This window comes from Capricornis sumatraensis, chromosome 2 (assembly GCF_032405125.1).
Source record: "Capricornis sumatraensis isolate serow.1 chromosome 2, serow.2, whole genome shotgun sequence".
NCBI lineage: Eukaryota > Metazoa > Chordata > Mammalia > Artiodactyla > Bovidae > Capricornis > Capricornis sumatraensis.
Genome location: NC_091070.1, coordinates 599,923 through 623,074, shown reverse-complemented (window position 1 = coordinate 623,074; position 23,152 = coordinate 599,923). Strand labels below are relative to the sequence as shown.

The window sequence follows — 23,152 nt, the reverse complement described above, 5'->3', positions numbered from 1 at the left end:
CTCATTGTGTGTTCTTTCTAACCTGCAGGCTCACACAGCTCAACATGCTGGTCCCAAGATTATGATTAGACAGGTTTGGGAGGGACGTAGGAGTTCTCACTTAGGTAAACTACATGCGCCGATGCCGCTTTAAGAGCTCTGCACTGGCCTATCGGCAGCTTGCTCAGCTTTTACAGACAATGCGGTGCAGAGTCCCACCAGCTACTGTTCCTTGCAGACAGTTCCCTCATGACTCTTGAGGAATAAGAGTAATATGACTGCGCAGACTTTGGGCACTTCTGGATTTCCAGCTATAACAGCTTAATTGCACCAAAATCTCATCCTCAGCTCCTGAATCCTATATAAAAGAATGAACTCCCACAGAAACAATGCCTATGGAAACTCTTCACAAATACCTAAAATAACAAACAATATCAACAAACTTTAAAAATGTCATCTAGAGCTACTTAGTTGGTACACAGTATGATCGTATCATTGCTCATTCAGCTCAGTTCAGTCTCTCAGTCGTGTCTGACTCTGTGACCCCATGAACCGCAGCACGCTAGGCCTCCCTGTCCATCACCAACTCCCGGAGCCTGCTCAAACTCATGTCCATCGAGTCAGTGATGCCATCCAAACATCTCATCCTCTGTCGTCCCCTTCTCCTCCTGCCTTCAATCTTTCCCAGCATCAGGATCTTTTCCAAGGAGTCAGTTCTTCTCAGCAGGTGGCCGAAAGTATTGGAGTTTCAGCTTCAGCATCAATCCTTCCAATGAATATTCAGGACTGGTTTCCTTTAGGATTGACTGGTTTGATCTCCTTGCAGTCCATTTTGATGCCCACATCATATGAGTTATTAAATATTAGCAAAAGTCAACTAAAACAATAAACATCCCTAAACTTTCAAGGCCTACTTTAGGCCTATCTCTTTTATTAATTAGTTTAGGTAGTCTCCGCTCATCAAAAGAATTGGAAGATTTTTTACATTAATACAATATCAATCATTTAGAAAGGACAGGTGTGAATAATTTTAATGCTTCACAAAGCAATTTTAACTAATTTTTTTTCTTATTAAAATATTAGGAACTCTCCCACTGAATATCCTTCCCTTCCTGGGACTTCCCTGGAGGCTCAGGGGCTAAGAATCTGCCTTATGAATGCAGGGGACACAGGCTCAGTCCCGGCGGGGGACGAAGAGCCCACCTGCCTGTGCCACAGCCAAGGGATCTGCGCCACAACGAAAGGCCCTGCAGGACACAGCGAAGACGGCCTAGCGATTTATAGGGAGAGCCCTTCCCTTCTTGACCAGTGTCGCCATCCTATGCTGTACTCTTACTGGTTAGGAAGTCACTTTTAAGACTGAACTTAACTAAACCCTTTACAAGAAGTCAATGGATCTGTCAAAAATATATTTGCTGCAACTCTAATAAATTTCACTTAATACAAAAACTCTCTTTAGAAAAGTCTGATGAACACTTCTTAAAGGAAAAATCTTGTATTATACAATGACTATAAAATACTTGATTCTTTACGCTGTAAGTGGATCCCTCCAGCTTCTCCTATAATATTAATGTAGATGTGTGCACGGTGGGAAAACATGACTGACAAAACTTTTAAAATAATAAATTTAGACTAAAAAGATCATTGTCTTTTCTCCCAAATTCAAAGAGCATTTTTGTTTTTTACTATAAAACAATCCATGTTCAAAATTTAAGAGGACAAATAGTTTAAACAGGCTTTCTAAAGAGACCCTGAAAATCTTCACAGCCCCACCACTCAAAGATGACTATCGTTAACCTTTGGCATGTTTTTCTAGGATTTTAGCCACAAACAAACGATTGATAAATGCTTCTTAACTTTCTAGGCAATTCTATTATCAAATGTAATTTGTAAAGCACATAGTCTATATATATATATTTTTTAGATTGTGAGATATTTAACTTGGAACATCCCACTCTCACGGAGGGAAAGAATCAGTAACACCACATTTTATTCTGTTGCCATAGTTTCTGCTAAGCTGCACACATGTAATTGCACAGAGGATGTGCTGAAATCATTTTATTAGATCCAATGATTCACTTATGCTAACATGAACGGCTTAATTTAACAGCACTTTTACAATTAAAGTAGAAATAAAGAGGATAATGCTTCTGAAGCCATTTCAAGTAGGTTTCTTGGTATATGACTAAGGCACTCATATACTAGATTTTATTCAGTGAATTAGTTACTTATTAAATTTGCAATAAGCTCTGAAAATGGAGTTTAATAGAACAGACTACGGAGTCTGTGGACATTAAAGGGAATATCAGCATCATGTGAGGCTACCAGACAGCCTTATTGAGCACTACTCGTCCTCGAGGATGAGACGGCTAGATGGCATCACTGACTTGATGGAAGTGAGTCTGAGCGAACTCTGGGAGTTGGTGATAGACGGGGAGGCCTGGTGTGCTGCAATTCATGGGGTCACAAAGAGTTGGACACGACTGAGCGACTGAACTGAACTGATTCACTCATTTAAGAAACATTTACCAAGTGCCTCCTAATACCTGAACCAAGTGTTAGGTCTGTAGCCAACAAGTACAGGATTTAAACTAGCCAAGACGAGAGAATGGCTGGGAGATTCCGGACCAGAAGAAGGGATGGAACGAAAGCATAAGTAGGAGTAAGTATTTTCCCACCAGAGAATATTAGCTACAAGAAACATGCGGGAAACCCAGTAAAAGCATGGCATAAAATAGGTACAAGAAACGTGCTGACTCCAAACCTAGAATGCCAGACTAGTTTCAACTGAATCAAAACTACTGAATCCGTAAGTAACAGCAGCTCCTGACGAGACTGGAGTATGGCTTCAGGAGAATTACCCCAGCAGCAGCATGCTGCCGTGTGGATACAGCAAGGGGAACGAGTCCGAAAAGCTGGGAGGCCGCTGCGACAGACTAGATGAGTGCTGAGAGGACCTAGTCCAAGCACGGACAGAACCTGAAAGGAAGGGGAACAGCGAACCCAAGACTCACCGAGACAGGGCTTCCCTGGCGGCTCAGCGGCCAAGCACCCGCCTGCCAGCGCAGGAGATGCGGGTTCAACTCCCGGTCTGGGATCGCCCCTGCCGCAGAGCAGCCCAGCCCGGGAGCCACAGCTCCCGAAGCCCCCGGGCCCCTGTGCTCGTGGAGCACAACCGGACAGACCAGAGCAGCGAGACGCTCACACGCCGAAACTAGAGAGAAGCCGCAGCAAGGGAGACCCGGCACAGTCAAGCACAAGTATGCTGTGTCTGTGTGTGTGTGTGAGTGTGAGTGTGAGTGTGTGTGTGTGTGTGTGTGTGTGTGTAGAATCACTGAAATACTGCAGGAAGCATCTGCTGAACACCTGACTTGGAAGCTGAAACTACAGAAGCAACCAGGACAGGACCCCCACTTTCGGATGAGCTGACTGAGCCGCGCCATCTGTGTTTGTGCATGTGTGCGTGCGTGCGTGCGTGTACACAGGACAGGACCCCCACTTTCGGATGAGCTGACTGAGCCGCGCCATCTGTGTGTGTGTGTGTGTGTGTGCGTGCGTGCGTGCGTGTGTGTGTACACAGGACAGGACCCCCACTTTCGGATGAGCTGACTGAGCCACGCCATCTGTGTGTGTGTGTGTGCGTGCGTGCGTGCGTGTGTGTGTACACAGGACAGGACCCCCACTTTCGGATGAGCTGACTGAGCCACGCCATCTGTGTGTGTGTGTGTGCGTGCGTGCGTGCGTGCGTGTGTACACAGGACAGGACCCCCACTTTGAGATGAGCTGACTGAGCCACCCCATCTCCCCCCAGCGACCCCACATCTGGAGCACAGGAAACCGTGGCGAATGGCAGCTGCTGACAGCGTCTTGCTGAAAGGGGAAGCTGGAAGGGAAAGCTGGAGGGGAGGCTTGGGGCTTCAGCACTGATTCTGAAGTGGCGGCACGCCATCCCAAGGGCTATCATGCGGGGAGCTCTCGGCAAGGAAGTGCAGCTCCGCATAGACCGCACGTGGATGGGGTTCAGGACATGCTGCCCCAAAGCACAGTACCTTGGTAGAGTGAGTATTTTAAGCTGAAAGGATCTGAGAAACAGCGCAAGCAAGGACTCTCTGACCTTCCCCTGAAGTCAGCCACAGCCCCTCCTGTGCCAAGGCGCCCTCCCCGCACACCCAGAGGAAAGGAGCATCCTTCCCTTTCGAGCCAGGGACACGCAGAGGAATTGGAACAAACAGATCTGCCAAGCTTCCCCCAGTTCACGACCCACACCCTTTTCCCATGAGGTTCCATTTTTCATTAAACCTAACATTAAAAAGCTCAGGTTTAACCATTTCTCTAAGTCTTTATTTCCTCGTGAAGGCCACCAAGTAACATAAAACTTACATGAAATCAATTTGTATGCTTCTCTGTTGTTAACTGTCTTCTGTTACAGGAATACAAGTTGAGAATTCAGAAGACTAAAGAAAAAAGCATTTTTCTTTCCTCCCCTACAACGCCCAAGGTTTTTAGAAGGGGACAAGGGCTAAAGGTTTAAGAAGAAAACCCTTCAGGAGATCACAAAAAGAGGGAAGTCTTGATGACGACCAAGAGTTAGGACGCAAGGAGAGAAAGGGCTAGAAAACGAATAATGTGTAGAATCCAAGGGAAGACAAATGTCAGCTGGAAACTGACCACCAGGGCAGTCACTCTGTGACACACTGATAAATATATATATCTGGTCTTAGTCCTAAAAGCTTAGGAAGCTCCTGAGAGTGATAAGAGTCTTGTCAGTTACTGAGGGAGGGGGCGGTGCCAGACACCAGGGACTCTGGACCCACCCTCCGCCTTCCCACCCCAGGGGCGGAAAGAGGGGCTGGACAGTGAGTTAATCACCAGCGGCCATTATTCAATCCAGCACGCCTGTGAAGAAACATCCCCGAAGACCCCTAAACGACAGGGCCTGGGGGTCAGAGAGCTTCTGGGTTGAAGCACACACACAGAGGCTGGGACGGCATCTTCCCTGAGAGTTCTAGAAAGTTCCACGCTTCTCGGCACCTCCCACATCCCAAATACCCAGCCCAACGAATCTCTTCCCTGTGATCCTGAGTTGCCGCTGTATGAATCAATGAAAGTTGTATGAGTAAATTAAATAAATCGAGCCTCCAAACTACACAGGGAGGTCAAAGTACAAAGGTGGGGGTGGAGAAACAAAATAATATTCTGAAAAGTAATGGATACAGGTAGTTTTATTCAAGAACTGGAGATTAAAGGGAAGGAACTGAGGAAATGGGAAAGAATCCCATGAAACTTTTTTCCAGCTTGGAAGGCAGATGAATGAGAAAGCCCATGGACAAAGGGAACACGAGAAAGGCTGGGGGGTGTTTTAGGGAGCAGATCCCTCAGAAAGTGATAAACAACGGGATGCTGGTCAGAAAGGGCCAGAGAGAAGGACTGAAGGGCAGAGGTGAAGACAAGGGCACGTCAAGGCGCTGCGGCTGGAAAAAGGGTTCTGCGCAGCCTTTCTAACGGGCGCAAACGGCCTCCGCCAGAGAAGCAGTGCCCGAAACGCGTCAAACGCCTCGGAAATCAGCTAAAACGCACAGCGGACAGCGGAGTGAGGCCTACAGCAGAGGAGAGGATCCGCAGGCTTCTTCCCCTGGCTCAGAGGCAAGAGTCCACCTGCAACGCAGGAGAGGTGAGAGAGGCAGGCTCAGTCCCCGGGTCGGCAGCCCGGCCCAGTGTGCTTGCTGGGAAGATGCCACGGGCAGCGCCTGGCAAGCTGCAGTCCCTGGGGCGGCACAACAGTTGGCACAGCTGAAGCCAGCACACGGCAGTCGGAAGAGCTACAGCGTGAAAGGAGGACAGCAAAGGCCGAGCGCACGGGGGGCTGGGCAGAAAGAGCACCGAGGCCGGGGCCAGGCCGGGCGGGGCCGCAGCACACCCCCGCGAGCAGCCTCGCCGACCGCTTGGGACCCCGGCTCCCAGGAGGGACACCCCTATCCTCAGGTGGCTGTGCTGCGCTCTCGCGCTGTTCCGTCCAGCTATCAGAACACACAACCATTCCCCTTTTCTCCTAATTCCATGCTCCCGCAAGCAAACCAATCTTCACTTGATACCTTTACCGCAAAACAAAAACGCACTAATGAAGGACACAGAGGTATGTCACGCACTTGGTGATTTGTGTCGCCCACTGTAAGCGGGTGAAATGGCACCGGGGTTTGCATCAGTCTTCTGTGATGGAGACTACAACGAGATGCACGAAATCGAAGAATGAAGAGAAGACAGAGCAGCGGTGACGATCCACCCTGAACCCTACCTGCCACCAGCAAGGAACACTTAATTAACAGCCATACGTACAAGACTCAGCAGCAGACCCCTGTCAGTGGTTTTCTGACTTTTTCTCATTTCAGAAGAAAAGGAGAACCATTACAAAAAGCAACACTTAGTTGAGGTTGAGTTGTGAATCCAAAAGGAAGCAGAGAGACGTCCAGTCTATTGCAGATGAAACAAATAATGAAGCTGTAACTTATTATAAATCTGTGATTTACAGAATAACATCAACTTCTACAACTTAAGCACGGTCAACATAAATTTTGCCAATTTTCAGATACTTAACTGATTTTTTTTTCCTTGAGACATTAACTCATCAATTAAAAAAAAAATGGGGAAACAAAAACTAACAAGTTAATGAAAAAGTTCCTGTTTTGGGTAAAGAAAAGAATTTCAGACCTGGCCCAAATTCCCTATTCCTCAATAATTAGTTTCAGCTTCCCCTTTCCAGCACCTTCAGTAGTAAAGACATCAACATTAACCTCCAATTTCCAAGTGCCGGTGTGAGCAAGATCACACCACAACATTGTGGGCACCTTCCTCTTTTTAAAACTTTTCTTTTGTTAGGAGCTGTGACAGAGAAAGGCTCAGGGACGGGACGGCTGAAATCCCACACCCTAACCCTAGCTAGCCACACTTTGTGTTCAATTCTGCTCTTTTGCTGATAGGGCGGATCCCCGTTACCAGCAGAGGCCTGTCAGCTCCTGAGAATCTAGACTGACAGGCTCGAGTCCTGCAGACCCTCAACCTGTGCCAGTCAGACACCCCCCAGCCCAGGGCTCCGTGAGGTCCTCAGCAGACACCCTCAGCTCCCACCAAGCCACTGAGGGTCACTGCGGTTCTGTACTGCAACCAACCAAGCAAGGTTTGGGTCCTTCTCTGCACTTGATGAAAGACAAAGGTGAAAGTGAAGTGGCTCAGTCGTGTCCGACTCTTTGCGACCCCGTGGACTGTAGCCCACCAGGCTCCTCCATCCATGGGATTCTCCAGGCAAGAATATGGGAGTAGGTTGCCATTTCCTTCTCCAGATCTTCCTGACCCAGGGATTGAAGCCAGGTCTCCCGCATGGTGGGCAGACACTTTACCGTCTGAGCCATCAGGGAATGAAAGACAAAAGCAAAACCCAAACACACAGAAAAAGCCTTCCTTAGCGCAAGAGACTTGAGCGAAGACTTCGGGGAAGCCAGAGGGCAGCAAGCACGGCAGCACCAGGCAGGGAACTGGAACCGGGAACACCCTCGATCCCTCGCTCCACCCCTCGGGAGGCCGTCACCTCACCCATCCCCTGGTCTCACATCAGCTCTCTCACTTCCCTCCTTTTCTCCCTCCTTCCTCATCAGGAACAAAAGCAGCAGATCTGGTCCCTTGTTTCTTACCAAGCAGCTTCCTCCACTCTGAGCCCCTCAGTGCCGGGTAACACCCGGACTCACAGCCCTGGGGGGCCCGAGCGGAAGGTGACCTCAGGGCACTCGCTGCCATGCCAGGGGCGCCGGTGCCCGCTGCGGCCATAAGGCCTGGCTCCTCCTGCTTATTCACAGGCTGTCCTGTAGGCGCCGGTCTCTGAGAGAGCGTGCGGCCTAAGTCGCTTCAGTCGTGTCCGGCTCTTTGTGACCCCGTGCCAGGCTGTTCTGTCCCTGGGATTCTTCAGGCAAGAACACTGGAGCGGGTTGCCATGCCCTCCTCCAGGGGACCTCCCAGTCTGCTAACTGAAGAAACACTCTGAAGGCTTCCTTGGAGCCAATCCTGCATGACGCCCCGGCGAGCACGCCCACTCTGAAATCAAGGGGCACGGGGTCCAGGGCGGCCACTCGGGCAGGCGGAGCCCAGGGTGCCGGCAACAGCAGAGCAGTAAGGGGCAGGCAGAGGCGCGCGACGGAGCGCCGGCCGCTCAGCGTCCGCGGGGGCCGGGCACGGAGCGCGGCGCACAGCCTGCCCGAAGGCGGAGAACACGGCCCGCCGGGGGACCTGCAGACCCCAAGCACCGCAGCACGCCAGGCCTCCCTGTCCATCGCCAGCTCCCGGAGTCCACCCAAACCCACGTCCACTGAGTCGGCGATGCCATCCAGCCATCTCATCCTCGGTCGTCCCCTTCTCCTCCCACCTTCAATCTTTCCCAGCATCAGGGTCTTTCAAATGAGTCAGCTCCTTGCATCAGGTGGCCAAAGTACTGGAGTTTCAGCTTTAGTATCAGTCCTTCCAAAGAACACCCAGGACTGATTTCCTTCAGGATGGACTGGTTGGATCTCCTTGCAGTCCAAGGGACTCTCAAGAGTCTTCTCCAGCACCACAGTTCAAAAGCATCAATTCTTCGGCACTCAGCTTTCTTTATAGTCCAACTCTCACATCCATACATGACCACTGGAAAAACCATGGCCTTGACTAGACGGACCTTTGTTGACAAAGTAACATCTCTGCTTTTTAATATGCTGTCTAGGTTGGTCATAATTTTCCTTCCAACGAGTAAGCGTCTTTTAATTTCATGGCTACAGTCACCATCTGCAGTGATTTTGGAACCAATAAGCTGGAACCAAATATTTGGAACCAAATAAAGTCTGCCACTGTTACCCCACCTATTTGCCATGAAGTGATGGGACCAGATGCCATGATCTTCGTTTTCTGAATGTTGAGCTTTAAGCCAACTTTTTCACTCTCCTCTTTCACTTTCATCAAGAAGCTCTTTAGTTCTTCTTCACTTTCTGCCATTAAGGGTGGTATCATCTGCATATCTGAAATTATTGATATTTCTCCCAGCAATCTTGATTTCAGCTTGTGCTTCTTCCAGCCCAGCATTTCTCATGATGTACTCTGCATAGAAGTTAAATAAGTAGGGTGACAATATACAGCCTTGACGTACTCCTTTTCCTATTTGGAACCAGTCTGTTGTTCCATGTCCAGTTCTAACTGCTGCTTCCTGACCTGCATACAGGTTTCTCAGAAGGCAGGTCAGGTGGTCTGGTGTTCCCATCACTTCAAGAATTTTCCAGAGTTTATTGTGATCCACACAGTCAAAGGCTTTGGCATAGTCAATAAAGCAGAAATTGATGTTTTTCTGGAATTCTCTTGCTTTTCTGATGATCCAACAGATGTTGGCAATTTGATCTCTGGTTCCTCTGCCTTTTCTAAAACCAGCTTGAACATCTGGAAGTTCACAGTTCACCTATTGCTGAAGCCTGGCTTGGAGAATTTTGAGCATTACTTTACTAGCGTGTGAGATGAGTGCAATTGTGCGGTAGTTTGAACATTCTTTGGCATTGCCTTTCTTTGGAATTGGAATGAAAACTGACCTTTTCCAGTCCTGTGGCCACTGCTGAGTTTTCAAAATTTGCTGGCATATAGAGTGCAGCACTTTCACAGCATCATCTTTCAGGATTTGAAACAGCTCAACAGGAATTCCATCACCTCCACTAGCTTTGTTCGTAGTGATCCTTCCTAAGGCCCACCTGACTTCACATTCCAGGATGTCTGGCTCTAGGTGAGTGATCACACCATCATGATTATCTGGGTCATGAAGATCTTTTTTGTACAGTTCTCCTGTGTATTCTTGCCACCTCTTCTTAATATCTTCTGCTTCTGTTAGGTCCAGACCATTTCTGTCCTTTATCGAGCCCATCTTTGCATGAAATGTTCCCTTGGTATCTCTAATTTTCTTGAAGAGATCTCTAGTGTTTCCCATTCTGTTGTTTTCCTCTATTTCTCTGTACTGATCACTGAGGAAGGCTTTTTTATCTCTCCTTGCTATTCTCTGAAACTCCGCATTCAAATGGGTATATCTTTCCTTTTCTCCTTTGCCTTTAGCTTCTCTTCTTTTCTCAGCTATTTGTAAGGCCTCCCCAGACAGCCATTTTCCCTTTTTGCATTTCTTTTTCTTGGGGATGGTCTTGATCCCTGCCTCCTGTACAATGTCACGAACCTCCGTCCATAGTTATTCAGGCACTCTGTCTATCAGACCTAATCCCCTGAATCTATTTCTCACTTCCACTGTATAATCATAAGGGATTTGATTCGGGTTCTACCTGAATGATCTAGTGGTTTCCCCTACTGTCTTCAATTTCAGTCTGAACTTGGCGATAAGGAGCTCGTGATCTGAGCCACAGTCGGCTCCGGGTCTTGTTTCTGCTGACGGTTAGAGCTTCTCCATCTTTGGCGAAGTCTACTGTCACCCCTGCATTTAACTCTGTTGTGAGAAAGGACTTTATCAACACCCTTTCCTTTTTCTGTTTTCCAGACTACATGCTGCTGAGAGTACCAATCTCGTTTTCATCAGCACTCAAATTGCGGCAGCGGAGAGCCACGCATCAGACGGCAGGAATCTGCTCGCAGCTATAGACTTTCACAGGGTTGCCGCCAACTCGTTTTTCAAGCACAATCCCACCTTCTAAAAACGCTGATTTTAATTCATGGTGAACTATATAATTTAATGCCACGAACGCTGGAGATCAAAGAAGCTAAAGTCATCCTGCCTTGGCCCAGCCTCCCTCCATTTCAGCTTTCACTGTTTTCTTCAAAGCAGCCACGCTCCGACCCCACATCTGTGATTTGGAAGAAAGGTCCCGGGCAGCTCTAGAGGGACTCACAGACACCAAATCTCGAGAGCAGGTGCGCCCCGTACCCCCTCTTTTTGTCTCAAGGATGAGGTGTGTATCCCATTTTCCTGACGCCAAGTTGAGCAGTTATGACAAGGGTCTGAGCATAATTGTGTTGCCATGAAAAAGGTACAGACTGTCTGGCCTCTTAATAACGTACCCTATCATTTACATTTTTCTTTTTACTTTAAAGTGGCTTCAAAATCCAAAGCTGCAGAAACAGCCAACTCCCATATTCATAATCACTCATCTTTAACATTCTGCCACATCTGTCTCCTGTCTCACCCATACATTCACATTCACACACACACACACACACACACACACACACCCCTTATTCTTGTATGATCTACTTCAGAGTCGTCTGCACACAGCGTGCACCCTACGTTTGAGTAGTTCAGAATGAAAAGTGTAAGTGTTAGTCACTCACTCATGTCCAGCTCTTTGTGACCCCATGGGCTGTGGCCCACCAGGCTCCGCTGTCCACCGGATTCTCCAAGCAAGAACACTGGAGCGGGTTGCCATGCCCTCCTCCAAGGGCTCTTCCAAACCCAAGGATAAAATCCAGGTCTCCCGCACTGCAGGCAGACTCTCCACTGCCTGAGCACCCAGGGAAACCCTAGTAGTTCAGAATGCTTTCCCTAAGAGTCCTGTTAAGTGACCTCAGTACAGCTACCAAATTCAGAAAGCTTGATACTATTTGATGAAATGAGCTACGGTCCCTTTGGGCTTCCAGATGGCTCAGGGCTGAGGGACACCTGCTAATGCCGGAGACGCGGGCTCAACCCCTGGGTCGGGAAGATGCCCTGGAGCAGGAAATGGCTCCCCATCCCAGTATCCTTGCCTGGAGAATCCCGCGAACAGGGGCGCCTGTCGGGCTGCAGTCAGTCCATGGGGTCATAGAGTCAGACACGACTGGGTGACTGAGCATGGACGCGTGGTCCCTGTTCTGATGTGTCAACCGTTTGATGTCCTTTGTGATGGCTAATTTTACGCGTCAACTTGCCTGGACCACAGAGTGCCCAGATATTAAGTCAAACACTATTCCAAGTCTTTCTGTGATGGTGCTGTGGGATAAGATTACTATTTAAATCGGTGAACTCTGGGTAAAGCAGCTTGCTCTCCATAAAGGTACGAGCGCACAGCAGCACTCCATCATCAGAAGAAAGTGACAAGCGTGCGCCTGGGACTGAGCAGGTGCTGAAGGCACCGCTACGCTCTGTGCAGAGGTGGCTCGCACGCCCGAGCCCCTCCTGCTCCACCGCCCTCTCTCAGCCTGCAGCGCTGGCCCGCGGGGAGCCCCCTAAGACCGGCAGACAGAGAAGGCGAGGCTCAGGCCTCTCTACCGACGGCTCCGGGCCATGCAGCCAGCCACGGAGCGCTGCGGCGCCTTCCTGGGACACTAATGGCGGCAGCGGCGATGAGGCCACGCGACCACTGCACACGCGAAGGCTGTGCTCGCCAGCCTCGCTCTGCTCTGTGATTAGTAACGCGCTGTTTCTTCCTTGTTTTCTTACCTTATTAATAGTATGTTTGTGGGGAAGAGCGTGTGTATAAAACAAGCATCTTTATTCTCTTCCCTCTCTTAACCCCTTTGTGTAACGTGATGTATTAAATTTATTTCACAGTATTTAGGTTACAGGATGACAAGGAGCAGAATAACCACCACGCGGGGACTTCGATTCCTCTTCTGAGGAAAGGCTGAATGTGTTTTGCATTGTACACAGGACAGTGGAAAGTAGTAGCTGCAAGTATGACCTTGCTATTGTTTTTATCTGGGGTTTAAGTATGGTTTAAGGAGATGCATACTGATGTCCAGATATTTGGCCATTTAGATGTTATTCTGGGTGTCTCTATGATGATGTTTTTGATTAACATTTAAATCCATGGGTTTTGAGTAAAGCAGACTGCCCTCCATAACGTGGATGGGTCTTATTCAATCAACTGAAAGCCCAAACAGAACAAAAAAGACCAGCCTCCCGTAAGGAAGAGAGAATTCTCTGATGGGAACAGAGCCTCTTCTGGATTTCAAGCCTGCTGGCCTAGGCTGCAGACTCCGGATTGGCCTCCACGTCACATGAGCCAATTACTTATGAAGAATCTCTTTCTCTGTGTATACATATTCCGTTGGCTCTGTTTTTTGGAGAACCCTAACACATCCTTTAACGGCATTTATTTCTTGCATACAAAGTCCAGTATACAATCACATGTTGTATTTATCTGTTTAATCTCATTTAATCTTGAAGATGTCCTCAACCTTTGTCTTTTATAACTGACATTTTTTGAAGAACAGAGGTGCTTGTTTAAATAGAACTTTCTGTCTGACTGACATTTCCTCGTGATTCAAGTTCTGTGTGATGGCCAGAACCCTACTCAGATCGCGTGTGCTTCTCAGGCACCACGACCAGAAGCGTGCGAGGTCGGCCGGTTGCTCACTGGCGACGTCTGTCTGCTCACTTAGTCAAAGAGCTGTCCAGCTTCTCCATCATGCAGGCAACAGTTGGGGCCATTAAGGTGCCCTCGGTTCAGCTCAGCTCAGCTGCTCAGTCATGTCTGCTCTTTGAGACCCCATGACGGCAGCACACCAGGCCTTCCTGTCCATCACCAACTCCCGGAGTTCACTCAAACACACGTCCATCAAGTCGGTGATGCCATCCATCTCATGCTCTATCATCCCCTTCTCCTGCTGCCCTCAATCTTTCCCAGCATCAGGGTCTTTTCAAGTGAGTCAGCTCTTTGCATCAGGTGGCCAAAGTACTGGGGTTTCTGCTTCAACATCAGTCCCTCCGATGAACACCCAGGACTGATCTCCTTTAGAATGGACTGGTTGGATCTCCTTGCAGTCCAAGGGACTCTCAAGAGTCTTCTCCAGCACCACAGTTCAAAAGCATCAATTCTTCGGGGCTCAGCCTTCTTCAGGCCAACTCTCACATCCATACATGACCACTGGAAAAACCAAGGCCTTGACTAGACGGACCTTTGTTGGCAAAGTAATGTTTCTGCTTTTTAATATGCTGTCTAGGTTGGTCTTAGCTTTTCTTCCAATGAGCAAGCGTCTTTTAATTTCATGGCTGCAGTCACCATCTGCAGTGATTTTGGAGCCCAAAAAAATAAAGTCTGACACTGTTTCCACTGTTTCCCCATCTATTTGCCATGAAATGATGGAACCGGGTGCCATGATCTTCGTTTTCTGAATGTTGAGCTTTAAGCCAACTTTTTCACTCTCCTCTTTCACTTTCATCAAGAGGCTTTTTAGTTCTTCTTCACTTTCTGCCATAAGGGTGGTGTCATCTGCATACCTGAGGTTATTGATATTTCTCCCGGCAATCTTGATTCCAGCTTGTGCTTCTTCCAGCCCAGCATTTCTCATGATGTACTTTGCATAGAAGTTAAATAAGCAGGGTGACAATATACAGCCTTGACGCACTCCTTTTCCTATCTGGAACCAGTCTGTTGTTCCATGTCCAGTTCTCATGTTGCTTCCTGACCTGCATACTATCATCATTACAAAATAATAATTTTTCACCCTTCCACTCCTTCCACACTTATCAGTCAGCACCAGACTGAGAAGAATCCTCCCTTCGTCCTATCTATCACCAGACTCTTCATGGATTACTGGTTTTTCAATGACTTAAAATTCATCCTTGCCTGCTGACCCGTATTTGGTCAGTGGAAACAGCTGCAAGCTGGCTTCTCTACCCTTCAGACTCAACTCCTTCCTTTTCCTTCCTTCCTTTCCAAGCACTTCCTCGCTTTCTCTGAAGAAGCCTTGACTCCTTTTAGTGCAAACGGCATCAGAAACCAAGACTGGGTGTCAGCTGTGCTCACTGCTACTGGCCAATCTTGCCTTCTAGGCTCTCCCATGGGCAGAACCAGGAAATAAATGCTCATGTCATTTTATACAGATAGATATACACACACATACTTAAATCTGCTATGCAAATACTTGCACTGTGTAAGAACTTATACTGTACAACGACATGTTTTACACATTTGTGACATGTGTTTCAAAATATTGTCAGGGATTCTTCATTCAACTGGTGTATGACCATTCCTTACAATCTCTGCCTGCAAGAATTATTTGTACGTGAAATTATTTGAGCTTATTTCTTATTTACTAGCTTCAGTCAGTCAGTTCAGTGGCTCAGTCGTGTCCGACTCTGTGCGACCCCATGAACCGAAGCACGCCAGGCCTCCCTGTCCATCACCAAGTCCCGAAGCTTGCTCAAACTCATGTCCACTGAGTCAGTGATGCCATCCAGCCATTTTATCCTCTGTTGTCCCCTTCTCCTCCTGCCTTCAATCTTTCCCAGCATCAGGGTCTTTTACGACCGGAAGTAAAGGCTGGGATTGGCAAACATTTCCATGGTGTGAGGGGTTCTGAGCTCCGCTTCCGTGTGCTACAGCTCATTGGTGAACGTGTCCATGGTGTGAGGGGTTCTGAGTTCTGCTCCTCGGTGCTACAGCTCACTGGTGAACGTGTCCATGGTGTGAGGGGTTCTGAGCAACGGCACCACACTCCAGTACTCTTGCCTGGAAAATCCCATGGATGGAGGAACCTGGTAGGCTGCAGTCCATGAGGTCGCTAAGAGTCGGACATGACTGAGCGACTTCACTTTGACTTTTCACTTTCATGCATTGGAGAAGGAAATGGCACCCCACTCCAGTATTCTTGCCTGGAGAATCCCAGGGACGGGGGAGCCTGGTGGGCTGCCGTCTATGGGGTTGCACAGAGTCGGACACGACTGATGTGACTTAGCAGCAGCAGCAGCAGCAGCAGCTACAGCTCAAAGAACTGTATTTTTACTGTGACCTCAAGTAAAGACTTCTGTGACCTCTGTTCTTCGCATTAAGTGGCCAAAGTACGGCGAGTTTCAGCTTTGGCATCAGTCCTTCCAAAGAACACCCAGGACTGATTTCCTTCAGGATGGACTGGTTGGATCTCCTTGCAGTCCAAGGGACTCTCATGAGTCTTCTCGAACACCACAGTTCAAAAGCTAGTTTAAGTCACCACAAATCAACCAAAAAGCATACAGTCAATTTACAGGAAGTACAAGAGTAACGATCTAACTCTGAAGGATGAAGCCCAAATGTCACAGTGTTGGACAGACGGAATGTGAAGCGCATCTGTAATGCCCATGTCCCCAGATGACTGCCATGCCGTCACTAAGCCACCTGTCCTCAAACAACCTGTGAACTCAGCTCCCTGTGTCCTCCAGTAAATATCAGGATGTCAGCAACTACAGGATCCTGGTGGCGGCTGAAGCAGAAAAGAGGCTAAGGATTTAAGGAATCAGGTCCTAGACCAATTTCCTAGCACCTTTTACGACCGGAAGTAAAGGTTGGGATTGGCAAACACTTCCATGGTGTGAGGGGTTCTGAGCTCCGCTTCCATGTGCTACAGCTCACTGGTGAACGTGTCCACGGTGTGAGGGGTTCTGAGTTCTGCTACAGCTCAAAGAACTGCATTTCTCCTGTGACCTCAGGTAAAGCTGAAACGGAATCCAAAACTGGGAGCACGCGCGTATACACGCTTACGGCCTAAGCCTGCTTGTGCAGCAGAGATTACAAGCAGTTACACAGACAATAGGGTTCAAGGCTCTCGAGCCGTCCTATCTGTGGCTCCCCTCTTTGACTCAGTCTCAGCTCTGTAACTGAACAGTGAGTGCTCATTAGTCAAGAGCTTTTTCCACCTCTTTAGATGAACTCACTGTCCAGCACATTCCTCAGGAAGACTCCCTATGTAAGGTACTTTCTGAGTTCTTAAAAACTCAAAACTTCTTTATAGTTTTAATCTTAAAGCTGAATGTAATTCTTGATTCACACCTTCTTTCCTTAAGCTCCTTTAAAAGTAAAAAAAAACTGCTCCAGTGTTGCCTTCATGCCACTTTTGAGAAGTCTGACCTCAGCTAATATTCCTACCATTGTACGATTTAGTTCATCTTTTGGGCTGAAGCTCTGAGCATGCATCTTTAAAGTGTAAGAGATATGTCTCAGAGCTGATTAGCTTTTCCCAGTACCCAGCGGTCATTTCCATGTGTAGACTCAAGTCTTCTTTTATTTTTGGAATTGCATTTCTTAGATGAGTTAGTTTTATCTGTAAGAACGCCAGCTGTACACGTTACAACTTTGTCTTTCACTTCAACTACTCTCTCTCAGGCCTCTTTTTCTTGCTGTATCTAACTTGAAAACGTTGCTTCCTTGCTTTTCTTTAATACTTGTTAGATTTTCATTTTGATCTATTCTCCCTTCAGGACTTGGTTATTTAGTCTTCATTTCTGACATGAGTCTGTCTTTTTCTTCATTTTCCCCCTTGAGTTCAATCAACTCTCACTGCGCTTCCTTCTGTTTTCTGGTCCATTTCTTTCTTAATTTTTGAATATTTGATTCAAGGTATTTTTTCAACATTACCAAGGCTTTTTTTTTTTTTTGGCTGTGCTGTGGGGCATGTGGGATCTTAGTTCCCCCAATCGAGGGCTGAAGCTAGCCCCCTGCAGTGGAAGCAGGAATGTTAGCCGCTGGACCAGCAGGGACGGCCCCTGGTGCTTTTCTAAAGACAGTGCCTCAGCTGGGAGTGCTCTTTCCAGGTTCTCTTCTGCATAATGTGGAGGCAGGGAGACTCTGCACCACCTGGAACATGTAATTTGCGTTTTGCTTTATTTTCATAGAAGCTCTGTATTCCTCTTTCCTGCTCCTGTGTATTTGAGGCACGGGCTTTCTCCATCAGTTTAGGGAGGGCCACCTTGCTTCACAGACGACGGGGAGGGACTGCGGGCGACTTCTGCTTCTGCGAGGCCTGTAACTTTCTCCGCTTCTTTTCTCTTCACCGGCCACATTCCCCAGGCGACTAACCTTTCCGCATTTACTCTCCTCTAGAAGCAAAGCTTCTTCACCACTGCCCTTCTGATCCTGCTCACTTTCAAGCCCTTCTCCTAAGCCAGAGCCAGGGCCTACCAAGTCCGGGTGGGGAGCAGCATTTCTGAGCGTGCTGCTGACGCCTTCTCTTTCTGAGGTTACCTTTCGCCTGTGTTTTGCCTGCTTTCTGTGCCGCTGTCTTTCTCTTTCAAGAGCCTCTCAAGACGGCCTTCCCCCACTCCATCCCCCACGGGACTGCGGCAACAGGACCTCCACGGGGACTCGCTGCCTTTTCCCACCCGACTGTGCCGTAACCTGAAGATGACGGCTTCTCCATCTCCCAGCAAAGTTGGAGGTGCAGTCACAGGTGGTTTTATTTGAGCTTCTTACTGATGTGGGGGTTGGCAGGGGTTGGGGGGGGTGGCCGTGGTATATGGAGATTTGGAATCAGGCAACTGTCACTACCAGACAGAGAATATCTATTCTTGTTCACTGTTAAAGTATCATTTCTGGAGTTTCCAAAAATAACAACAAAAAATCCTCAAGGCAAACAGTTTCCAGCTTGGTCTGCAAGTCTCTCAGAGGATGTTACCTAAGTTTAAAACCCTTCAACCCCAGCTCCACCTGACCGGCAATGGAAAGTTAAATGCCACTACCCTTTCCATCTTAAAAAGTGATGGATTATTTGCTGCTTCACAGTCTTAAAATTTTCAGAGGTCTCATATAAGACTTTCCCTAAAGTAAATTTCATCACTCAATCATCTAAGTTTTATCACAGCAACGTATCACCCTAGTGGCTGAAAGCAAGAGTCTCTCTCTCATCCCGCATGGCCACTGTGGTCGCCCAGGGTTCTGTTCCACGTCTTCTTCACCACGGTGCCCAGCATCACAGAGAAGCCGCTGCCTAAAGCACCAAGAGCTGAGGAAGCAATGGGGTAAGGTGTTAGAAGGGCGTCACACTGGCAGTTAAATGCACAAGTTAAATGCCTTACACAGAACCGCTGATCAATTTTGTTGGCCAAAACTAGTCAAATGATTCTACCCAAGCACAAATGGACCTACCTTGTGCCAGAGGAGAACCAGAAATCTGTATAACAGAAGCTTCATCTTAAACCTAAAATATTTCTAAATATTTCTGCTAACTGCAATAAGCAAATGTGCTTCTTAGCATGTGAAAACTAGACTGACTCAATATTAAAATCAAAGAAATCACATTCTAAGAAATTCAAACGACATGTAGTAAATCCAAATAAGACCTGTCAAATATATGCAATATTTTAGTTGGCTAAATGACAGCAACTGGATGTGAGAGTTGGACTGTGAAGAAAGCTGAGCACCGAAGAATTGATGCTTTTGAGCCGTGGTGTTGGAGAAGACTCTTGAGAGTCCCCTGGACTGCAAGGAGATCCAACCAGTCCATTCTGAAGGAGATCAGCCCTGGGTGTTCTTTGGAAGGAATGATGCTAAAGCTGAAACTCCAGTCCTTTGGCCACCTTTGGCCACCTGATGCGAAGAGTTGACTCACTGGAAAAGACTCTGATGCTGGGAGGGATTGGGGGCAGGAGGAGAAGGGGACGACAGAGGATGAGATGGCTGGATGGCATCACGGACTCAATGGACGTGCGTCTGTTGGTGATGGACAGGGAGGCCCGGCGTGCTGCAGTCCACGGGGTCACAAAGAGTCAGACATGACTGAGCGACTGAACTAAACTGAACTGAAAATGCCTTAATTAGAGCTCTCATCAAACAAATTTAGCTGTGGCCAAAGCAAGTTATTGCCGACTTTAAATTATGGAAGATGACTGTGTCCATTAATATCTTTATGAACAGAATCTCCCCAGATTTTAGTAAGTGAAAGTATTAAGTCAGTCAATCATGTTTGACTCTTTGCGACCCCATGGACTGTAGCCCATCACGCTCCTCTGTCCATGGAATTCTTCAGGCAAAAATACTGGGGTGGGTAGCCATTCCCTTTTCCAGTGGGTCTTCCTGACCCAGGGATCAAATCTGGTCTCACACACTGCAGGCAGATTACCGTCTAAGCCACCAGGAAAGCCTGGATTTTAATAAAAGGAGCAACAAGTATGTGCGCACTTGGGCTTGGTTTACAGACTCAGGTGTTCCTGTGAGTCAGGTCTCCCGCACTGCAGGTGGACTTTTTACAAGGCTGAGCCATCAGGGAAGTCCAAATATATATTTAGATGTTGTTAATTTACCTTCTTACTTAGCACGAAAACATCAGCACAGCTGATGGGGTGGTGAATACAGAGCAGGGCATTTATTTAATTTGTACTTGCCATAGTTCTCTAACTTGGCTTATACACCTGGAAGATAAAAAGGCAAGTTTTAAAGTAGCTACAGTATCTGAACAACAGTACACTGACAAGTGTACTGACAATTTTTAAAAAATTCAAGGACATCCATAGTGAAAGATTAACCATAGAAAAGACTTACTTGTTCTTTGTTGTATGCCTGTAAGAGGACCTTTTAAAGGAATATTACAAGAATAAAAAATTGGACACCCATATGTTCCTCATGGGAAATGACATTAAAAATTCAATTTTGCCTTCCCATTATTTGCTTTATTATTGCCTTCCATTTTCTATAACCATTAAAATGTGGGTGAAAACATACTAGCTTTTAAAAAGTAGGTTTCCACTTCATGAAGCTGTCCTCCTTTATTATATTGAAATTGACTCTGAAAAAATGGGAAAATAAAAAATATTAAAATTTCACAAAGAAAAGAAGTAGTCAACAGCTAAGCAAGAAAGTATATCTTTTAAAATACATTTTAATTAAAAAAATGAAAACCCAGAGTATACTTTAAAATGTTTATTCTACAAATATCTAACCAGTTCTAATTACACGTAGGCACTGCGTAGAGCTATCTAGAACAGCAGTGACCTAGAACTTCACTGTGTAGGTTAGGGTTCGGGCACCATCTCCAGCTGTGCATTCTCAGACAAGCTGCCTAACTTCCCTCTCTGTACCCCTGTACCGCCGTCTGTAAAGTGAGGACATTAACAGTACTGGCCCTACAGGATCTGCTCTGGGGATGAAGAGAGGTAAAAAATTCAGAATCCTTAGGAAACGCAGTGTTTGGTCCAAACGAAATATCGTACAGACCAAACAAGACAATGAACGTGTACCACTCAGGGTGATGCCACACAGGGCTTCCCTGGGGTGGCTCGGCGGTAAAGAATCCACCCGCAATGCAGGGTCACAAGCATTCCCTGGAGAAGGAAGGGGCAGCCCACTCCAGTATTCCTGCCAGGAGAATTCCATGGTCAGAGGAGCCTGGCAGGCTACAGTCCATGGAGTCTCGAAAGAGTCAGACACGACTCAGCAAGTAAGCAACAGTGACACAGACAGTAAGGGCACAGTGCACTCGCTGCCGTCGTGAGCCACTGGGAAGAAACCACCTGCGGATCCCAAACGCACGGCAGGGAAAACGCGCCTACATCCTGGCCTTCCGAAATAAAAAGATGCTCCCAAACCGTAAGGTAAACTAGTAACGTTGTCACACATACGAGAACACAATCAAGACGTCTGAAGATCAAAAAAATCTTTAAGGTGAAGCCACAAGATCTGGGGGGAAAACAGGACTAAGCACATCATTCTCGAGATGCCGGTGAAGGGAAGTCCCACAGCGACAATCACACAGCAGCTCAGAGTCACTAGTCCACACGGCTGAGGACAGAGGGCCCAGCAGGAAGGGCTCCAGGAAGAAGGGTTGTCTCATCCACAGAAACTCACACAGAAAAGGGATTCACAGAGCTGCTAAAACAGGTGGGGCACTTAGGGACTCAAAGAAAAGTAACTGAATGCAAAGACTGGGTAAGTTAACTCTGGGGAAAAAAATTACACAGAGAAGGAAACAAATTCTTGGCTCAGCTATGACTGTTTAGACAGCAACTAAAGACTGCATATGGGTTCAGCCAGAACTGTGACTTCATTAAGTGGGAGGGAAAGTGTACATCGCTTAGCCGGGTCTGACTCTTTGCTAACCTACGGACTAGCCCACCAGGCTCCTCTGTCCACGGGATTCTTTAGGTAAGAATACTGGAGGGGGCTGTCATTTCCTTATCCAGGGGATCTTCCTGACCCAGGGACAGAATGCGGGTCTCCTTCACTGCAGGCAGATTCTTTACCACCTGAGCCACCAGGGAAGCCTGTTAAACAGATGAACAAATAAATAAAGGAGTTCTAAAACTGCTGACTGAAGAGCTGTGCAGTGTCATTTTGGCGGACCATGCTATAACAGAAGAAAGCAGAAAGCAGAGATGGAGCGGCAGGCGAGGGCCAGGCCGCGGACCGTGCTTCACAGTGCTCTCTAAGCACATGCGTGGATCACTTTTGATAAAGTTTTTTAAATAAATAGAGTGTTGATCAAGTCCTCTTTATGGCAGATGCTACATACAGGTCACTCACCGCCGTTCTCAATCACCATTTCCCTTGCCTTGAGAGGCTGAGAATACATATCCAGTTTCACAGCTGCCCTTGCAGAAGGATGAAACATAAAACAATGTCTCCTGAGGAGGATTTCAAATCCTACACAGGAAGCAAACACCTCGCAGACAGAACGTCCTTCCCTCTTGCCCCACATTCCTGTCTGAGTCTGGACAGTCGATGTCAGCTGTCAGCAGTGAGGCCAGAGGTCACAGGCTGAGGCCTGCCGAGCAGCCAGCAGGAGCCTGGACGCCCCGGGGCGCAGGGAGCTCTCGCTACATGCTGTCTCCTCCACCTTCTTTTCTGAAACCACTGACGCTGAGTCTTCTCTCACCAGTTATTATAAGAGGACTTGGGAACCAGTCTTCTCATGCTAATTATGATAGGCACTAGGAAACCAAGACGGAGACAACAGCTCCCCCAAAGCTTACTATCTAACAGAGTAAACTTTGCCAAAGAAGAACCAAAACACCCAGTAAAACGCACTGCCGTCAAAATGTGGGGCCGTCAGAGGAAGGAGAGATTACGTCCAGCCGAAACACACAGGACGGCTTCCGCTGGCTGCCACGGGCCCTGCAAAACTGAGCGAGTTTTCACAAAAATGTCCCTTCCACATTAAAACACTACCACACAAAACAGAAACACACTCTGCAGATGCGGAAAACGAACTCGTCGCCACCGAAGGAGCGAGGGAAGGAAGGAGGGACAAATTAAGGGTATGGGATTAACTGATACAGGCTTCCCTGGTGGCTCAGCAGCAAAAAATCCGCCTGCCAATGAGGGAGACCCAGACTTGAGCCCTGGGTCAGGAAGGCGCCCTGGGGAAGGACATGGCAACCCCTCCAGAATCCTTGCCTGGACACCCCGTGGTCAGAGGAGCTGTGGGCTACAGTCCAGGAGGTCTCGAAGAGTCAGACGTGCTTAGTGACTGACTAAACGCCACCGACAGTGACAGACACAACTACTGTGTGTGAAGCAGA

General features: G+C 47.7%; 1 protein-coding gene across 1 annotated transcript in view; it reads right to left on the bottom strand.

Annotated features, from left to right (window-relative positions):
- RPS6KA5 (ribosomal protein S6 kinase A5) overlaps positions 1 to 23,152 on the bottom strand; it is a 181,832-nt gene that overhangs the window by 135,815 nt on the left and 22,865 nt on the right. The gene's annotated exons all lie outside the window — the stretch shown is intronic.